The 15,972-nt window shown below is 40.0% G+C and overlaps 1 protein-coding gene across 33 annotated transcripts in view; it reads left to right on the top strand.

Annotated features, from left to right (window-relative positions):
• Positions 1–15,972, top strand: part of ZNF644 (zinc finger protein 644) — an 81,100-nt gene that overhangs the window by 5,219 nt on the left and 59,909 nt on the right. The gene's annotated exons all lie outside the window — the stretch shown is intronic.

Below are 15,972 nucleotides of genomic sequence, written 5' to 3'. Positions count from 1 at the left end.
CTGTTCCCAGAGAGTAGTTATTAGTGGTTCACAGTCATGCTGGAAGGGCATAATGTCTGCAGGGATCTGGGTCCGGTTCTGTTCAATATCTTCATCAGTGATTTAGATAATGGCATAGAGAAGTTTGCAGATGATACCAAGCTGGGAGGGGTTGTCAGTGCTTTGAAGGATAGGATTATAATTCAAAATGATCTGGACAAACTGGAGAAATGGTCTGAAGTAAATAAGATGAAATTCAATAAGGACAAATGCAAAGTACTCCACTTAGGAAGGAACAAGCAGTTGCACACATACAAAATGGGAAATGATTCCCTTGGAAGGAGTACCGTGGAAAGGGATCTGGGGATCATAGTGGATCACAAGCTAAATATGAGTCAACAGTGTAACACTGATGTTTTCTTTTCTTTTTTTTTTTTTTTTTGCAACATTCTGGGATGTACTAGCAGGTGTGTTGTAAGCAGGACACAAGAAGTAATTCTTCCACTCTACTCCGCGCTGATTAGGCCTCAACTAGAGTATTGTATCCAGTTCTGGGCGCCACATTTCAGGAAAGATGTGGATAAATTGGAGAAAGTCCAAAGAAGAGCAACAAAAAGGATTAAAGGTCTAGAAAACATGATCTATGAAGGAAGATTGAAAAAAATTGGGTTTGTTTAGTCTGGAAAAGAGATTGAGAAGGGACATAACAGTTTTCAAGTATATAAAATGTTGTCACAAGGAGGAGGGAGAAAAATTGTCATAACCTCTGAGGATAGGACAAGAAGCAATGGGCTTAAATTGCAGCAAGGGAGGTTTAGGTTGGACATTAGGAAAAACTTCCTAACTGTCAGGGTGGTTAAGCACTGGAATAAATTGCTTATGGAATCTCCATCATTGGAGATTTTTAAGAGCAGGTTAGGCAAACACCTGTCAGGGGTGGCCTAGATAATACCTAGTCCTGCCATGAGTGCAGGGGACTGGACTAGATCCCTTCCAGTTCTGTGATTGCTAGAACTTCTAGTATAGTGTCAGTGTATGGGTGACTACTTCCAAGGTGCCTAAAATAACTAACTAGTGACATGTCTATGACGTAAATGTTTAAATTTTTTAAAAATGGAATTGCAATTCTTTAAATGTAGTCTTGCCGTTCAAATTTGCAATTTCCCTTACTCAGTTTTAATAAGGGAAGTAAAATGATGCAAATTGACTTTATAAACAAATATATATTGTCAAATTATTTTGAGGGACACTTATTTTTATAATGACAGGTTTCAGAGTAGCAGCCGTGTTAGTCTATATCTGCAAAAATAACAGCAGTACTTTTGGCACCTTAGAGACTAACAAATTTATTTGAGCATAAGCTTTCGTGGGCTACAGCCCACTTCATCGGATGCATGTAGTGGAAAATGCAGTAGGAAGATATATATATACACAGAGAACATGAAACAATGGGTGTTACCATACACACTATAAGGAGAGTGATCAGTTAAGGTGAGCTTTTATCAGCAGGAGAGAAAAAGAACTGTTTGTAGTGGTAATGAAAATGACCCATTTCCAGCAATTGACAAGGAGATATGAAGAACTGTAGGGGGGGAAAAATAAACATGGGGAAATAGTTTTACTTTGTGTAATGGCCCATACACTCCCAGTCTTTATTCAAGCCTAATTTAATGGTGTCCAATTTGCCACTTAATTCCAATTCAGCAGTCTCTCGTTAGTCTGTTTTTGAAGTTTTTTTGTTGTAATATTGCCACTTTTAGGTCTGTAATCGAGTGGCCAGGGAGATTGAAGTGTTCTCCAACTGGTTTTTGAATGTTATAATTCTTGATGTCTGATTTGTGTCCTCCATTTATTCTTTTACGTAGAGACTGTCCGATTTGGCCAATGTACATGGCAGAGGGGCATTGCTGGCACATGATGGCATATATCACATTGGTAGATGTGCAGGTGAATGAGCCTCTGATAGTGTGGCTGATGTGATTAGGTCCTATGATTGTATCCCCTGAATAGATATGTGGACAGAGTTGGCAATGGGCTTTGTTGCAAGGATAGGTTCCTGGGTTAGTGTTTTTGTTGTGTGGTGTGTGGTTGCTGGTGAGTATTTGCTTCAGGTTTGGGGGTGCTGTCTGTAAGCAAGGACTGGTCTGTCTCCCAAGATCTGTGAAAGTGATGGATCATCCTTCAGGATAGGTTGTAGATCCTTGATGATGCGCTGGAGAGGTTTTAGTTGGGGGCTGAAGGTGATGGCTAATGGCGTTCTGTTGTTTTCTTTGTTGGGCCTGTCCTGTAGTAGGTGAATGGGCCATTACACAAAGTAAAACTATTTCCCCATGTTTATTCCCCCACCCCTCCTACAGTTCCTCATATCTCCTTGTCAGTTGCTGGAAATGGGCCATTTTCATTACCACTACAAACAGTTCTTTTTCCTCTCCTGCTGATAAAAGCTCACCTTAACTGATCACTATCCTTATAGTGTGTATGGTAACACCCATTGTTTCATGTTCTCTGTGTATAAATATATCTTCCTACTGCATTTTCCACTACATGCATCTGATGAAGTGGGCTGTAGCCCACAAAAGGTTATGCTCAAATAAATTTGTTAGTCTCTAAGGTGCCACAAGTACTGTTATTTTTATAAATAATTTCAATTACCACTATTTAGTTCATTTATATGAAGCCACAATTGGATAATGTTATGGGACTTCCAAATGCAAAAGAAATCAAGCAAATAAGATATTAATCAGAAAGCCTTGTGGGAGGAGGAGTTAGAATTGCTGCTCTTCAGCTGTTTTACAGTCATTGATGACAGAAGACAGGATTATCCCAGTTTTTCTGTAGGGGCACTCATTTTGTGGATCAGTAATTGGCAAGTCTACATGGTAATACCTCACTTTACAGACCTATGGCTCACTGAACACAGGGCAAAACGAGGTGTAAATTCTGTAGCTTTCATTGGATGTGTTGGTGTTTCTTAAGTAATGTCCTGTGCTGTACATGTGGATTATTAAACTTCTATATGTTAAAAATGGAGGAAAAATTAGGTATTCCTTAACAAAGCCAAACTGTATAACATTAAAATGATTAATTTTGTGGTAAACTGAAAAGATGATCCTTATGTTGTCTGGTGAAAAGTTTAGCTACTTTTTGTTGTCCAGCTCCTGGGAAAGGAGGATGCTGAGATTTTTACCTAGGAGCTGTCCAAAGCACACTGCGTTCCTACCCAACAACTTGAGGTAGCATGAAGGCTGGGCTGACCCTCTTTGGGGCTCCATCTTTTGTGTTAGCTTCTGAATAGAGGGTGTCTGTTAAATTTTAAGTTCTGTCTGCTGTAGCTGTTGGAAGGAAATGGTAACTGACAGGTCTTGTTAATTGTACTTTGTGGCAATGGACAGCAGATTTGGAGTTCTGTGCAGACTCAAAAATGAATTGGTGTACATTCATTTCATATTTGAAAGTTTCTTTGCAAACCTTAAGGGTTAGAAACTTCTTAAAGTGAAATCTTAAAGCTGCAAGAGAAATGGCTTGACTCATGTTCACTAGCAAAAGCTTTCTACTTACCAGTTGAATGTAGTTAACCTTATTCAAACTTTTCAGGACAGTGCCTCACTTGTTAGAATTCACTGTTTTTATGCTTTGTATACTTTTAGGGGAATTTTACCAAAAATTGTATGTCCAATGTTACCGCTGGCATGAGTGGAACCCTTGTATAGACACGGTTCCTACGGCTGGACCTCTTTATACCGCCATATCAATGAAACTTTGTCCTAATGTTACTAAGACCAGTTCTGGGCATAGTGGGAAATTTTTAGAAAATTTTCCTAATGTAGACCAGGTTTGTGTCCTCACACAAAAATGCTTCTAGTATTGTATAAACATTGCCAGTACTGGTCTGAGTGCAAAAGCAAAAAAAAAAAAACGAGGGGGAGGGATCATGTCCCCCTCTGTGCTTATGCACTGCACCCTGGTGCACTGAATCTGTGGATGGCAGCAATGGTTATTGCAGTTTATTTCTTCCGAGTTCTATCCCACATTTGTGTGTGTACTTTGTCCTCCTGCATTTAGCAACTCCTGGTTCCCTTACTCTTGTTTAATTAGGTTGGCCTCAATCAGGGCACTAAGTTGACCTTTGCTGTACTTGGTTAGAGCTTTGAAAAATTGAGGAACCCAATAGGACAGATTTAGTACACTTTATAAGAACATTGCACTGAAGCTGACAAATTCTAAACTTGTTTTGAAAACTTTGTCCTGTCTTCTGTGAAATGAAAAACAAATAACCAGATAGACTGCATTTTTATAAAGAGCAGTCGGCAAGAGATTGATATTGTACTGTGACAACTTTCCTGAAGCAGAAAAAAGAAAGAAGGCATTGGTGAATTACCCAGGTTAGTTATAAAGAATGGGTGGGTTGAAGATGGAGAATCATAGGAATATAGGGCCTGCAGGAACCCGATGAGGTCATCTCTAGACCACTCCCCTACACTGAGGCAGAATTAAGTATACTTAGACCATCCCTGAAAGGTGTTCATCTAACCTGTTCTTAGAAACCTCAAATGACAGGGATTCCACAACCTCCCTAGATAACTTGTTGTAGTGCTTAACTATTCTTATAGTTAGGAAAAACGTGTTGATATCTAATCTGAATCTTCTTGCTGCAAACTAAGCCAATTACTTCTTGTCCTAACCTTGGTGGACCTAGAGAAGAGTTGATCACTGTCCTCTTTATAATAACTGTTTATGTATTTGAAAGACTGTTATGTTCCTTCTTGAGTGTTCTCTAAAAATGCCCAGTTCTTTCAACGTTTCTTCATAGTCATTTTTTCTAAACCTCTTACCAGTTTTGTTGCTCTCCTCTGGACTCTCCAAGTTGTTCACATCCTTCCTAAAGTGTGGTGCCCAAAAATAAGACACAGTACTGCAGCTGAGGCATCACCAGCGCTGACCAGAGCAGAACAATTATTTCCCATGTCTTACATCTGGCATTCCTGTTAATACATTCCAGAATAAATTTGCCTTTTTTGTCACAGCATCTCAGTGTTGACTCATTCAACTTGTGATCCACTATAACCTGGATCCTTTTCTGCAGTACTGCTTTCCAGCCAGTTTACTTAACATTTTATATTTGTGCATTGGAATTTTCCTTTGTAAGTGCAATACTTTTCACTTGTCTTTATTACTATAATTTCAGAGCTAACACGGCTACCCCTCTGTTACTATAATTTCAGAACAATTCTCCAATTTATCAAGATTCTAAATTTAATCCCATCTTCCAGAGTGCTTGCAACCCCTCCCAGCTAGGTGTCATCTGAAAATTTTATAATCATACTCTCCATTCCATCATCCACGTCATTAATGAAAATATTGAATTGGTACCAGACCTAAGACAGAAGAACCCTTAAGAAACCCCACTTGATATACCCTCCCAGTTTGACAGTGAAAACTACTCAATACAATCTTTCAGCGAGTTATGCACCCGCTTTACAGAGCTTCATCTAGACCATATTCCATACAAATAGATATAACAGCAGTTGGGGATATTTTGTATATTTAAAAATTAAACATAAGAACTAACAGTGTCAAAGTAGCAAGACAGTTGGTGATAGTTCCATGTTTTTCTGTATATAATCAAATAAGACCGTGCCAATCAGCATTCTGACAGTTTTAACTGTGTAGTATCCTTTTGAAAACTTTTGTCTGTCTTTTTTTTTTTTTTTTTAAATTTGTTAGATTGTAAATGCTTTGGGACAGGATTGTCTTCCTATATGTCTGTACAAAGCCTAGGATGTATTGGACACTAAAGCAGTGTAAATACTGGGGGATAGGATTGGCAGTTTTCTCAGGGAGCTGCCTTAGCAGTAGCTCCTATGAGCCAGATCCCAGCAGGAGAAAAGAAGTAATATTATTGTAATTTGGATGTCAACCAACCTAAGTGAAGTTAGCCACCCCCCCTCCATAAGGGACTTACATTTAAACTTTCCAGGAGATAATATTTACCTGTTGGTTTTCCTTCGATTGGTAAATTTGCTGTGGGTTCCACTACTACAGAGATGGCACAGGCAACTTGGAGAAACTTGCTGGGCTAGAGAGAACCATTCCTTCTGGACTATATCCTGGACAAGTGCCAACATGTGAATCCTAGGAAGAAAATGCAGTGAAAGAAATAGTGTTCAGCTATAAAATAAAAATTTGCCTTTCTTAGCACAGCCACTCAGCTGTAGTTGTATGGAAGGTTATCACTACTTTCCACCATTGCACCCGTAGCAATGTGCATCAACATGCACGCCCAGATCTGCACAAGGAACAGAATCAGTAATGGAAACAGAACTTGGAAGACACCATCTGAGCTCTAGTAGAATTAAAGTGTCACAATATTTACAAAAATACCATACAGGTACTTCAGTACATTCATAGATTTTAAGGCCAGAAGGGACCATTACAATCATATAATCTGGCTTCCTGTATAACATAGGTTACCAAATTTCACCTAGTGATTCCTGCTTAAAGCCCAAATCTTTGGTTTATTTATTTTTGTTAGATCTGTCATCTGGGTATAGTATCAAGAAGAGGTTTGCAGTCCAAATCCTGCATGGTCAGTCTCTGGAGCTTGAGTAATGGGCCTGGAGGGAACCTTATTCAGCCCTCTGCAGCCAGAAGGAGGGGCCCTGCAGCATGCTTTCTTTGTTGACAGTGATCAAATTTAATTGGCCCCTAATGGACTAATAACCTACAAGTCAAAAGAGGTTATTATCTCAACCTGATCCTCCAAGAAGGAAAGTGTGCATAGTGTTGATTCTTTTTAGGTCTAACTGATGTTGGGGAGATTGAGAAGGCTGATTCCACTTGTGTGCTGCCTTAGCTCTGCCCTAGAATCAGGAGGTTTTAAATGTTTGCGGGTCCTGGGGGAAGTAGCATTGGAAGTTACCAATGAATCTTCCTTGAGATTAAGCCACAGTGAACTAATATGCTTTAATTTATGCGTATTAACTTCACATTGTTAGTTAATTTGTCTTAACTCTTGAATATAGGGAGGGATAGCTCAGCAGTTTGAGCATTGGCCTGCTAAACCCAGGGTTGTGAGTTCAATCCTTGAGGGGGCCACTTAGGGATCTGGGGCAAAAATCAGTACTTGGTTCTGCCTAGTGAAGGCAGGGGGCTGGACTCAATGACCTTTTGGGGTCCCTTCCAGTTCTATGAGATAGGTATATCTCCATAAAAACTGAAATGATTATTCTAGGTATAGTCTAATGTGTTCATTTCTTTCATAGTAGAAAGAAACTAGAGAGAATTTGGACAAGTGCAACAAAGTTGACCAAGAGATTAGAAGGATTGATGTGTGAGGAAGTATTAAGACACTGTATAGCTCAACTGAAGAATTGATAAACTGTTTAAACAGTGTTTCAGATAAATTGGTTTTGATGTGGTTTAGTTGGTAAGTTCAGCTGTTAAAACCTTGTTTTAAAAATAGTTCTGGGCTCTAAGATGGTTTTTAACGTTGGATGGCCAAACTGTTGGAAAGTTGACCTAGTGGAACATTATTTATACATTGTACATTAACTTGGTTTTACCCAGTGCAGATAGACCTGGAAGAATTTTAAAAGTAGTCTGTCAGTGTTGTGGGCACCTCAAGTTGAGCTTTTTCAAAATGACGGTGATGGAACGAGGTTGTAGGCTAATCTAGGAGGGGGAAAAATAGCTTTGAGAGGAGCTGTTTCAAAAAAATTTCCTTGTTGCCGCAGACCAGACTGTGTTTGAAAATTTGAGCAAACTTTTCTTTATGTTGCGGGTCTTTCCTTCTTCCTATTTGTTTTTTAGTATTGTTCCAGGTCAGATTTTCAGAGTTTCTTCTTACAACAAATTCAAGGAACCAGCAAATTAAACTGAAACAACATATGCTCATATCTTCGTGTTTTTCAATTCATGCAGCTTCATTAGCCTTAATTCTTAGTCTTAAAGTAGATTGTGTCATCCAAGGAATCTACTAAAGAAAAATGCTTGATGTTAAGGAACAGTTTAATTGGGAGGGTATTGAGAATTCAAAGTGGTGCTCTGAAGCACAAGCATTTGTCAGTGACATTCTTTGCTCAAATTTAGCTTCACTTGAATATCATCTGGGGACAGCACTACTAATTCAAAGATACTTACCTCTCTTCTTTTTCTCTCTAGAGTCTTGTCCTTTATCCTCTGACACAGATACAAAGCTTGGTGGTAAACTTAAGGATGCACACCTGGGAGCAGTACTAACTAATAGAGTTGAAAAAGACACTTTGATGTTGGCTTCTTTTCTAAATATTGTCAATCTTCAAGAAATTTTCAGGTGGCATACTAATTCCCTGGCTGTACCTTTGTTTATAATAATCTAAATCAGAAAAAGACTGAAAGAAGCTGGCCTGTTCTCCCAATGTCACTTTTTTGACTTATTCAAGGAGATTTGGTTTCAGTTGGCTTTATGAATTTAGTGAAGAAGCCAGACTTATCAAGTCTCTAAACATTCCTTAAGCTTTTCTGTATTCTTCCTTCACCAAACTTATAGATAGCAACTGCAGGATCTCATTGGCTCTGCAGAAGGTTTTTTGAGGTTAAATAAATGGGAAATGTAAAAGTATTCAGACCTGTTTCTGGTTTCAGATTGACAAAGTAACCTGCTTTAAGATACATTCCAGATACTCTTAGAATTTTTTTTTTGGAGTCTTTACATCCCTGAAGTGTTTAAATAGGAAGAATTAATTTGCTGAAGCATTCTCTGAGCATTCTGTATGATACTTCTGGGCCCTACCCAGAAACTAATATGGAGTGTTATGTTTACCCTTGAAAATCCTAACTTGTAGTGCTATACCACTAACAAACTAACAGTCAAACTTAGGGCTTTTTTAGTCAATTTTTAAACCTCAGTGGTCAAAAGCCTCACTGACAAAGTGAGTGTTGCCCATTCTCTTAATCTGAGTGCTCATTTTGGTTTGTTTCAAGAGGATTCTTGGTTCTGGGCCATTTGGCACAGGTTACATAAGCTATATACTGGTAGGCCAAGGTACTCTCCACCAGACAGTGGAATATTTTTTACCTAAATAATTCTTCATCTGGAATCACTTTCCCTCCAGTTAAAAACCTGGCATTGGGGTCTGTATTCTGAAGTTAATTGGTTTATTCTGGGAACAGCTAAAATAAAGTGCAAAATGTATGATTTTCCCCATCTGTTCTGGATTTTTGTCAATCTTAGCTAAAGCAAATTTGAAACATTCTTCTAGCAGAGTTCTTTTGGTGTGTGTTGCTATCTCCCTTAATCCAATAGGTGACAAGTTTCTCTTTGCTTATCCACTTACTCTTCTTCCCCCCCCCCCCCCCCCCCAATTGCCTTCTGGTAATATACCTTAGCCAGAAATATGTGGAAGTTTGTCTCTTGTCTATCCTATCTCAATGATGTTTTTCTTTGAAACATCCTGTGTAAATTTCACATCATGGGATATTATCATGTATAAATTGGAAGAGGGATATCAATTTCCTCACCAAAACCTAGCTAATATATAAATATCTGTAACTTGGAAAAAATGCAAGCTATATACACGGGGAAGGAAAAATGATCAGAAACCAATACTTGATAGTGGGGAGAAACCTGGGAAGCAGAAATTCTGAAAGAGACCTATGGTAATGGAAAGCAAGTTGGACAGCATGAGCTTGCAGTATAAGCTGGCAGCAAAGAAAAAGCCAGTGCAATTTTTAGCTGCATATGAAAAGGAATCATGGAGCAGAGAGGTAAGTTACTCTGTGAAACTCGCACAATCATACCTGGAATATTATGTTAATTTGACATCCAGAACTAAACATAATATTGGCAAGGTTGAGAGAGTTAATTTGTTGTTCATCTATTATCATGTGACTGGCGGGATTAATTTGAATAAAAATTAAAAGAGCTAAATATGTATCGCTTGTTTAAGTGATGACTTAGCAAAAGGGGATGTGACGGGTACAGTGCCTACAAATACTTGAAAGGTGTAAACACTAAAGAGGGAGGAGAATTATTTAGGCTGCGATCTTCCAATGAACTCTCCCCAGAAAGACCTCTGCCCTATGGGGAGCACCACTGAAGTCAAAGAGACTCTGTATGGGCAGAGGGATCTGCCTCTGTGAAGCTCACTGCAGGAGTGAGAAACTTTCACTATTATCTGCTTGCATTTGGAAAGGAAGATGTCTGTCTGTATCTGTGCGAGTTTTTTCATGAAGTTGATGGATTTCCACTCCATACGGCTAAATGCAGTGCCTTGCATAATGACAGGTTTCAGAGTAGCAGCCGTGTTAGTCTGTATCCGCAAAAAGAACAGGAGTACTTGTGGCACCTTAGAGTAACAAATTTATTAGAGCATAAGCTTTCGTGGACTACAGCCCACTTCTTCGGATGCTTTCGTGGACTACAGCCCACTTCTTCGGATGCATCCGAAGAAGTGGGCTGTAGTCCACAAAAGCTTATGCTCTAATAAATTTGTTAGTCTCTAAGGTGCCACAAGTACTCCTGTTCTTTTTGCGGATACAGACTAACACGGCTGCTACTCTGAAACCTTTCACTATTATGTAATTGTGTGCAATATAACTATGAATTAGGAGGAAATTAAGAAAATGAGAAAATCTACCTGATGGTGACATGTATAGGCAGTCGAATAAATTTCCAAAGGAAGTGTTAGAAGCTTCCTTTCTTCAGCACTTCTAAAACTATTTTGGACAAAACACTAGAAAATGTATTATATAACACAATCCTGTATTTACAAGGAGATGGACAAAATGATCTAGTGCAGGCCTGCACAACATGCGGCCCGGGGGCCGCATGTGGCCCGCGTGGGCTCACTGTGCGGCCCACAGGGGTTGAGCAGATGGGCTCATTGTGCGGCCTGCGGGGGGGTGAGTAGGCAAGCGGCAGGTTAGGGAGGGGGGCTGAGTAGGCGGGCGGGGAATGAGTAGGTGAGCCGGGTGGGTGGAGGGCTGAGGAGGCGAGTGGGCGGGCAGTGGCAGGGGGGCAGGTGAACCAGCGAGTCGGAGGGGTGGGGCGCCGAGGAGGCAAGCGAGCAGGCTGTGGCGGGGGGTGAGTAGGCGAGCCGGGTGAGGGGAGCTGAGGGGGCGAGGGGTGAGTCGGTGGCTGACCTGTTCTACTGATCTGGTCTGGCTCCCATCCCCTCTCCCAGGGCCGGCACCAGCAAAACAAGCAGGTGCTTGGGGCGGCACATTTCTAGGGGCGGCATTCTGGCGCCGGCCATCATAGGTGCCGACTCCGTTGCATGGGGAAAAAGTGCCCTCGCCGCCTCAGCTCGCCGCTGCTCTGCCTCTGCCTGCTCCCCTGAGCGCGCTGCTGCCGCTTCGCTTCTCCCCCCCTCCCTCCCAGGCTTGCCACGTGTGAAACCGCTATTTCGTGCAGCAAGGCTGGGAGGGAGGAGAAGCCGAGTGATGGGCGCTCGGGGGAGGCGGTGGTGATGGAGCGGAGGTGAGCTGGAGCGGAGAGCGGTTCCTCTACCCCCCCCTTACTTCCTGCGCCCCACCCCACCCTAGCTCACCTCTGCTCTGCCTGCTCCCCTCAACGTGCTGCTGCTCTGCTTCTCCCGCCTCCCTCGCCTGAGAGGGAGGGGGGAGAAGCAGAGCGGCGGCACACCCGGGGGAGCAGGCAGAGCGGAGGTGAGCTAGGGTGGGAGGTCACAGGGGACTCGCAGGAAGCAATGGGGGGGGGGGGAGGGGAGAGAAATGCGGCATGCCGGGGTAGGAGGTGGTGCTGGGGATTTGGGGAAGGGGTGGAGTTGGGGTGGGGCCGGGGGCAGAAGGGCACGAAAAAGAAAGGGGAGGCGGCCAAAAATTTTTTTGCTTGGGGCGGCAAAAATCCTAGAGCCGGCCCTGTCCTCTCCAAGGGTTGCAGCTGTCTGGAGGTGTCTGCCTTCCTCATTCACACCTCATTCATTCACAGGGCAATTGATTACAAAGTCGGGGGAAGATCTTATTCTACTTCTAGCAAAAAGACATTTTTCTTTTACCTTAATTATACTACCTTAGGGGCCTGCTTTAACATATTACCGAGGTTCAATACTGCTGTTTCAGTGGGGCGGCGCTGAGGAAGGAGGGTTTGTTTCCGCGGGGCACCTGGCGTGCTGGCGGGGGGATGTGTTTCAGCGGCGCTGGGGGGTTGTTTCCATGGGGCGGGTGGCGCTGGGGGGGGGTGTTATGTTTCGGGGGGGCTGGGTGGTGCTGGGGGGGGCGTTGGCGACGCTCGGGGGGGTTCGGCCCTCAGCTGTTTTCTTTGGAGTAATGTGGCCCTTGCCGCTTTACAAGTTGTGCAGGCCTGATCTAGTGTAAGGGTTCCCAAATGTTTACAGAAGGTCCACATTTTAATAGAACAGTTGTCTCATGGATAATCTATTTGCAATCCCACATAGTGAGTACAGCAATGACTTATATAGAAAAGTAGTAGTCGGAAAGTTTTAAATATATCTTTAGTTTATCTTGATGCAAGTTAATGGAGAACAAAAGGATCCAGGATCTTATGACTATCACTTCTCTGTGACTCTATGGTCTCTTGCATGTCTAAATTCTATAATACTTCATCCTGTTTGTTATTCCTTGTTAATGACTAGATCAGAAGCTTGAATCTGAGTTCTTGTCTTTATTTGACATTTCTTTTTAGACTTTGAGACAATATAATCACGTAGTTCTTGTTTACATGGGAAAGTTGCACTGGTTTAACAAAAATTGTTTTTTAAACCAATATACAGTAGTTAAACTAGTACAAATCTTGTTCAGATGCTATTGTACTAGTTTATGTGCAGATTTTGTACAAGTATAATTATTTTGGTTAGGGTTTAATTTTATACCAGTAACAACCCCCAGTGTGGATGCAGTTATACTGATACAAAGATGCCTTATATTGGGATAACTTATTCCCTTTCCCATATGGAAATAAGCTATAACAGTGTAAGCTGATCCTTTTGATTTAGTGTTCTGCAACTTTTTTTTTTTTTTTTTAAACCTTTGCTGGGAACTAACATCTTTATTTCAAAAGTGACCTGCAAAAGGGGAAGAAATGGGCTTGTACCTTTTTTACAACTTTGTGATATATAAAGAAGTCATGAATGTATTTTTATTCAATATTAACCTCAGGTTTAGAAACTGACACACCTGGGGGACTTGTGAAATAATATTTCAAGAAACAGTGGTGAAAGTTGAGCAGCTGAGAGGAGAGGAAGGGATTTTGACTTGTTTAAATAACTCAACACCTGTTTCACCTCAGTGACTAACCTTTTGGATAAAAGATGTCTGTTTAAACATTTAACACTTGCACCCTTTCAGTTAAGATGATGGAACTCTCAACATATTCTGACCATCTCCTCATGTAAAACTAGGGAAGACTAGATATAATTTATAAAGAAGCAGAATTTATACAAGTCCAATTAAAAAAAATTCTTTTTGCAGGCTATCTTTAAAACTGTTGATAGACAGTGATTGAATCCTAGAGATCTTTGCTCTCTATATTTGGACAAAACAGTTGTAATAATATACTTTTCTCAGTCAAGAATTATCTAATAGTTGATTCTTGAAATTACGCATTATCTTTTGGAATTCTAGAACATTATTTACAGTAACAAGCTTTGTAACTACTTTGTAGATGTAGTAAAACTGAATTTGTACTGGTTTTTGCAGGAGTAATTTCTGTAAAGGAAATGAGTGAAAATTGAAGTCTTGTCTAGAGGGGGACACTCAGGAAAGTTAATCTAAATTGACTGAAGGTGTGAATTAGAGTAATCTTTCTTGTATTTAAGTTTGTTAGGTCACATTTTTCTATTCAATTTGTAAAATTTGTAGAATTTTAAAATAAATTAATTTTTAAACCAACATTTTCACATGCACAGCTAATACACTTTAAAAATCCTTAAAAGACAAGATGGTGAGAAACTGACAATAGACTTCGTCTTTCTAAATCACCATATTGAGAAGTCAAGTCTGCATGAGTTAGATATGGAGTCTTAGGCTATGTCTACACTACAGCCTATGTTGGCAAAACTTAATGTTGTCAGGGGTGTGAATATTCCACATCCATGAGCGACGACATACATTACATCAGTATAAGCGCTTATGTGAGCTTCTCCCATCGACAGCTTATACTGCTAGCGGAGATGGGTTTTTTTATGCCGATGTGAGAGCTCTCTCCTGTCAACATAGAGTGTCTTCACCAGATACGCTGCAGTGGCACAGTTGTACTGGTACAGCTGTACCGCTGCAGTGTGTACATGTATAGACATGGCTGTAGTTGCAGTTTTTAATTTCCTGCCCCTTATTTACAAATTTTCCTTAAAAGGTAAAATGAGAGACAAAGATTACATGCATTTTTATAATTAAAACATTTACCTTGCTGAAGATGCCATTATGTTCTCTTAAGTGAATGGTTACTTAAGCCTTCCTATTTCTTCTCCAGCCTCTGTCTATTGTGTCCTTTGTAGTAGTGTACATATATAATGGATTACTAAACTGCAATAGCTTCAATCTCTGTCGTTTGCAGTCTACTATGCCCAGTTCTATGGGCAGTACTTTGGATTGGTGTGGATGTATTTTATCTAATAATCACTTCTTACTATAGTGGTGCTATGATGCACATATATAAATTGGTGGCTAAAAATCTTTCCTAATAGAAACAAGTGCAATAAACATTTAATTAAACATCCTTAGTAGCTTTCTTTTCCCTGCCTTTGCTGTCTTTCAGGTACTCTGATGTTCGGGGAACAGTAGTGCAGTTATATAAGGACCTAAATAGGTGGAAAGATAATACAGTTTACATTATAGTAGTACTCAATTCTGTTTATGGTGTAGCAATGCCTTTGACTTGAAATTTCAGCTCTGTCTAGTTCACATTTTCAATAGGCTTTTTTTTTTACTGTATTTTTGTAGGCCACAGATTTAAGATAACCATCATACTGCTCTAATTCTCTTGCAATTTTGACTGGTATGATGCAAATTAGTCCACAAAATGTAGTAAGTTAGACTTTTATTGACCCAAATAATTTTTACATATGAAATACAGATATGCAATATGTGATTAGGAAATACTATTAAGAATGTACATTAGGTTTAAGAAGGTAATGTAGAAGAAGAGATCTGAGTATACGTAGCTAGAGAGACCAGGTATTAAAGCAATTGCCACCTTTGGGTTTAAACAGAGATTGCAGCAAGAAGTGTTGGAATTGGCACAGTATTAGAACTGAAAAGAAAATGGCCACTAGAAATCATTGCTGCTACAGCAACAACATGGCTTGACTCCTAATGTACTGTTTTCATATATCATTTCAAATGTTTTGTAAGGCCTGCCTTTCAGGAAAAGAGATGCTTAATGGGAATGTATGTTCCCATATAGTTATTTATAAACTTTGATTTTTTGTCAGTAGAATTTTATTTTATAATCACATTTCTGTAAGTGGATTGCTCTTTCAGAGTTTGAATTCTTAGAATCTTTTAATAATATTTGTTCTAAATATAATTTTAGTAAATCAATCATTCATTCTTTGTAGAAAAGCATTTATTTCTAGTTCCACATTGTAAAATGACAGATGAAAACAACATCCCAAAAGAAAAGTCTTTCCTCTTCAGTAATATTGAAAAAAATTCAGTATCCTTCCAGAATGTATTTGGTACCTAGAATATAATCCCACTTTTCAAAGAATGAGCCTTCAGTGGGTTTTAGTCTAACACAGCCTTCATTGTTGATATTAAAATAATCTAAAAATGTCTAGTGGATTTTTTTTTAAGCCAGATCCTGCAACTGAAACATGAAAGGTTATACCTGACTGTATCTTATTGCATAGTTGGGACAGAATGGATTGAAATGTATAGGGTAAGCACCTGGTGAAAGTATTGTTCCTGATGAAGAAATAACTGTTTTAAGATCTCAGACAATTATAAGTAAAATGCATTTTCCCTTTTCTGGTGGGGGTAGTTTATATTTTTAAAGTTGAACTGTGAAGCCTGCAAGTCAGGAAATGGAAAAGT

The sequence above is a fragment of the Chrysemys picta genome, chromosome 8 (genome assembly GCF_011386835.1).
Source record: "Chrysemys picta bellii isolate R12L10 chromosome 8, ASM1138683v2, whole genome shotgun sequence".
Taxonomy (NCBI): domain Eukaryota; kingdom Metazoa; phylum Chordata; order Testudines; family Emydidae; genus Chrysemys; species Chrysemys picta.
The sequence above is the reverse complement of the archived record's forward strand: the minus strand, read 5'-3'. Positions and strand labels throughout refer to the sequence as shown.